This window comes from Aristolochia californica, unplaced genomic scaffold (assembly GCF_029961685.1).
Source record: "Aristolochia californica isolate CCGP_79_NKW_82.1479 unplaced genomic scaffold, dmAriCali1.0.hap1 SCAF_2, whole genome shotgun sequence".
NCBI classification, from domain to species: Eukaryota; Viridiplantae; Streptophyta; class Magnoliopsida; order Piperales; family Aristolochiaceae; genus Aristolochia; species Aristolochia californica.
In genome coordinates this window covers 8,755,560-8,761,559 of record NW_027181881.1, presented here as the reverse complement: position 1 = coordinate 8,761,559, position 6,000 = coordinate 8,755,560, and positions in this window count along the sequence as shown.

Genomic DNA, 6,000 nt, shown 5'->3' with positions numbered 1-6,000 from the left:
TCCTCTTAGTATGTGGTTAACATTAGTAGAGTTAAAATAAGTTGCTCAAATGTTTTTCAAAAATTTTCGTAAATTTGTGTAGAATATGCCTATTAGAAATCCGATATCATTTGTTGTGATTCATGAGAATTCAGTGGGATAGCTTCCTATTGCATTAGACTTGGAACTTAGTTGCAAAAGAGAACATGTAAATCTAGTGTTGATCTATGTTAGTCTGAATAGTCTTGTATGCCTGTTTGAACTCATACCTCAGTAAAATTCCTTGTTGTAATGTATAAATGCAAATGGAAATGCTCTTGCTTGCAAAAGACAGATAACTTCAGAAACAGCCTGGGCAAACCCAGGGACCTGCACCGGAACAGTGGGTTACTTAAAAATAAGTGCATGTGCAGTGAAGACGAATACAAAATGGTGGTAATACCAAAAGTATTCAGTGAAGAAAACAAAAAAAAACAAAAATTACGCTGGTAATAGCGAAAAATGGTTTTAAATCTGGAAGCAATGAGTTTCCTTAACTTTGATGATGAATTGTAATTTGAAAGAAGTTACAAGTCAAGATTGAAATTGGTATATTTCTTTGGTGAGATTGTAAGACAACAGGCTTACTTTACTATTTTCTGTTAATTGTGATGTGACCAGGATTTTATTGTTATTTGCTGCCTCTTTGTTCTGTTGAAGTAATAGCTTATGGGTCACATTGGTTCAGGTGGACTAACAATGAGTGTATTTGGATTGATAATAGGCTATCTTTTACACAGGTTTTAATATTTCGCAAGATCTCATATGAATTTCAGATATTTTACGATACTAAGTGTTAGTCATATGCTAATGAGGAGTAAATTTTCTTCAGTTTTTTTTCTTTTTATATTATTGATTTAGATGAATTTTATGGGTAAATTCCATGCAAACCCTCACGAGACATAACTCGTCCACTACTACAGAGTAGGGGTTTAACGGCTTGTTGCATACGCTAAATGCAATCGTGCTCCCTACGAAAGTGGCATTTTGTTTTCCTAGGCTTAATTTTGGTTCGATTGTTGTTTTGCTAGGGACTAGCAAAGATTTAGGTTTGGGGGTGTGATAGATGCCATATTTTGACATGAGAACTAGGTTAATTATAATAGAATAACCTTTATAATTGTATTATAGGTAGTTACTTATCGGTTTTCAAATGAAATGAGCATTTATTGAATTTGGCATTAATCACTGTTGATATTGCATATTTCTCTCTCCTGAATTATATTTCATTATTTTTTAGTCTTATTTCTTCCTGAAATGCTTTTTATAGATTCAATTATGGAATTTCAGGAGAATTTGGGTGGAGAAGAAGATATTTACCAAAATGCCCTTAGTGAAATGGAGGTAATTTCTAGGGCAAATCGTTTTAAAATAAGAAAATCATATTTAAAGAAGAGGAAGGGCGTGAAGCGAGGAGAGGGAAAAGAGAAGAGGAGTAGAGACCAAAAGGGAGGACTTTGACCGGAAACAGGGGAGGACCCGAGAGGAGTTCCCCCACCGCTGTTCGCCGGCCAAGACCTTTCGCCACCGTCGTCCACCACCATCAGGCAACCGAGAACAGACCCGAGGAGAGCTCGAGAGAGTCTCCGTCGCGGCGAGTTCGACGCTGCCATTCTTTGCTCGCCAGGCCGGGAGGGGATCCGAGAGGGCTTCTCCGGCGCCACTTCCGTTTTCAGACCATCCTCCGGCGTCGTTTACATATTCCGACCAGTCCCGGAGCCATTCCGACTCTAACCGAGACTCGAGAGAGCCGGTTAGAGAACGTCAGCTCTGTTTCGCTCTTCGCCGGACGTTACCTCCGTCCGTCGGCTTCTAACCGTCGTCGCCGGTGTCGTCTCTACCTCCGGCCACTGACTATTGCTACCCGACACCACCAATTTCCGGAAATCGCAGCACCCGTGAGAACGAGTTGCTGCCCGAGCGAGAGGAAGAAGAAGGGGAGTAATTCGTCATTATTGAATTTGATTTTTTATATGGTTTGAACTTAGGTTTTGAATGTTAATTGAATCTGATTTGATAATTAAGGTTTATTTAAGATTTGTTTTCTTGATATTTGATTAAATTAGTTAATTAGGGTAAGATTATAATTGAGGTTAGATTTTGGTATTTTAATCCGATTTCTGTCTTTAACTCTAGGCGCCCGAGAGGGGCTAGACGCAAGGATTGAGAAATCCGGATTCGTGGTTACGTGGCGCTCGAGAGAGGCACGAATCACGGTAAAATCCAGAGTTGACGTTTCCTGTTGTGCAAGTAGTTAATTAAATTATTACTTGATAATTTAAGATATAATTAGTGTTTATTTCATATTAATTCATCATATCTGGTTAGGCTAGTTGATTGAGGAATACACGAAATTCAAATCCTCCCTGTGGATATGACCCTCGCTTACTGCTAGATTACATGAACGATTCGTACGCTTGCGAGGTATAAAAGTCGATGTAACTAAAATTCTACATCACCGCCCCAATACCCTCCTCCTGAAGCATCACATTCTACAACAAGTACGACCTCAAAATCTGGTAATTGCAGTACTGGAGCAGAGGCTAATGCTTGCTTGAGTGCATTGAATGATTGATCGATGACATCATTCCACTGAAAGGAATTGCGTTTGAGAAGCTTTGATAAAGGAGCAGCTAATTGTGCATAATTCTGAATGAATTTTGGATAGTGGCCTGCTAAACCTAAAAATCCCCTTAGTGCTTCAATGTGGTTCAGTTGGGGCCAACGTGTGATGGATTCAATTTTGCTAGGTCCACTGTCACCCCTGTCCCTGTGATGATATGACCCTGATAGGCCACCTGAGATCTTCCAAAAAAACACTTGGAGCGTTTCAAATAAAGATGATGTGTACGAAGAAGTTGGAAGACTAGGTGTAATAAGAGTGTTTCATCTTATGATATTGTGGATATGAATGTCTCTCAATCTAGAAGAAGCTATCAAAGTAGTTTTGTCGGTTTGGAATTTCTGTTAACCGAGACCTGTCCATGATTAGATTGTTGAAAAAAAAATCGTGGGAACAAGATTTCCCTAATATATAAGATTGATATTTAGTCTATTATGAGTGGTTATTTGCTCATAAAAAATCAAAATAATGATTGTTTAGCGTCAATGCTAAATTTCTCCATGTACCAAGTTGTTTGAAGAATACTTGGATATTTTGATTATAATTTTTTGGAGATTATTTTCGTTGAAGTGCCTATTATGGCTAAAGAAAATGTGAGTAGCAAATGTGGTATACTCAGAATTACCACAATACCCTTACAAAGGGTATCAAATTTTATGAGTTGGTCCACATCGATTAGGAGGTTTCTTAAAACAAAGGACCTACTTGGTCATCTCACCAACCGTGGACCACCTATTGATCAAGAAGACATTTTTTATAACAAGTAGTTAAAAAATGATACCATTGTGATTAGTTGGCTAATCAAAAGCATACAATTTTTTTGAAAGAATGCACTCATTGTGGGAAATATAGCCATACTATCGATACATGCTTTTACAAGGAAAGGAGTTACTATGGAAAAAATGGTCACTATAGAGAAATATGTTATAATGCCAATGACAACTCAGACTTGAAAATGGCTTATCAAGCCTTGGTAGGTGATACAAAGGAGGATCAACGCACAAAATCAACTAAAAAGAAAAATTTTACTGATGAAGAATTTGAGTTGTTTCAGAAAATGATGAGTTCTTCTCCAGGTTCCTCATTAAATGCTGCTATCACCACTGCCTCAGGTATGCTATCTGCCTCATCTTCATCCTGGATAATTGACTCAGAAGCCTCCGAGCATCTTATAGGTAACAGACATTTATTACATTATGTATCTCTGTGTCTTTCACATAAGTTTGTTACCGTAGCTGACGGTTCTCAAACCAAGGTTCAAGGCAAAGGATCCACTTCCGTTACACCATCTTTTCCGCTCACTGATATTCTATTTGTTCTGACCTTCCCTTTGAATCTGTTATCTGTTAGTCAGCTGAAAAATTATTTTAATTTCTCTATCACTTCTCACCCACTTTGTGTGCATTTCAGGATCTTATAATGAACCAGGTGATTGGTGGAGGTCATGAACAAGGGGGACTATACTACCTGGATGTGTCAAAAATAAATATTATTTCCACCAATGAAAATGAGACAAGGCTATAGCACAACCGGTTGGGACATCCATCTTCACAATCTCTTCATTATATGTTTCCTACTCTTAAAGTCAGGTCTGAGTTTAATTGTGAAGTTTTTCAACTATGTAAACATCAAAGGAGTACATACTTACCTCGTCCAAAAGTCAAAAGTATTACTCCATTTTCATTAATTCATACTAATGTATGGGGACCCTTGACCATCTCAAATATTTCTCAAGTCGGGTATTTTTATTACATTTATTTATGACTTCAATCGTACCACTTGGTTGTTTCTATATAAGGAGCGTTCTAAGATACCATTGATTTTTAAGTCTTTTCATGCTATGGTACTCACTCAATTTGGTCAGAACATAAAAATACCTCGATATGATAATGCCAAAGAATACATTTCCAAAAAACTTGACTCTTTTTTTCAAGAAAATGACATTATCCATTAAACATCATGTGCCTACAATCCTCAACAAAAAGGTGTAGTCGAACGAAAAAATCATCATATTCTTGAGGTAGTTCGAGGTTTATTGTATGCCAAAAAAGTTTCATACTTCTATTGGCCTCATGCAGTCCTTACCGCATGCATTCTTATAAATTGTCTACCATCTTCCGTTCTTGGTAATAAATCTCCTTACTCTATATTATTACCAAATGATGATCCATTTTCACTGCCCTTGAAAATCTTCGGTTGTCAATGTTTTGTCCATATTTCCTCCCCAAAACACAGTAAAATTGATCCTAAATCTATCAAGTGTATCTTTCTAGGATACTATCGTACACAAAAGGGTTATATTTGTTATAATCCCACTCTTCAGCGTTTACTCGTATCCAGGGATATCACATTTTTTGAAGACTCTCCATACTATTCTGACAATACTCCTCCAGGTTTATCTTCAGTACCAGGTTCTCCTCGACCGGTTGCGCCCCGTGCTACAGAAACTTCTCAGCCCCCAGAAACACCGGCTAACACCACACGTGTTGAGTTTATAGATCCCACCGAGGTAAGTCCATCTTCTCCAGTTATTTTTGTCCCACAATATGATACTCGTCCAATCGCACAAAGAAAAGTACCCAGATCATACACCATACCCTCTACATCTCATCCCATATCAAATTTTGTGTCTCATCATTGTTTGTCCCCTGCATGCTGTCAATTTCTCTCTTCTATTGGTTCCATATCTATACCACAGTCCTATCAGGAGGCTCTCAAACATCCAAGGTGGAAGGTAGCAATGGATGAAGAAATGCAGGCACTTTATGAAAATCAGACATGGGCACTAATCCCACTTCCATCAGATAAGAAACCCGTCAGTTGCAAATGGGTGTTTACTGTGAAACACAATCCAGATGGGTCTATGGCTCGATTGAAGGCTCGCCTCGTGGCTAAGGGCTATACACAATGTTATAGAATTGATTATGAGGAAACTTTCTCTCCAGTGGAAAAAATGAACTTGGTACATGTATTATTATCTCTGGCAACTAACTCTTCCTAGCAAGTATATCAACTTGATGTGAAAAATGCCTTACTGAATGGGGACATCAAAGAAGAAATTTATATGCAACAACCACCTGGGTATGTGGTTGAAGGGGAGTCAGTATGTCGACCAAAAAAAAAATTTGTATGGTCTAAGACAGTCCCCTCGTGCATGGTTTGAAAAATTTAGTCAAGCCCTCAGACGAGTAGGATTTTACAGATGCTCTGGAGATCACTAAGTTTTTATTAAAAACAAAACCTTGAGGCAAGGTAATTCTGGCAGTATATGTTGATGATATTATTTTAACTGGTAGTGATTCCAAAGGGATCCAGGAAACAAAAGAAAAGATTGTGCTAGATTCAAGACAAAGGATCTT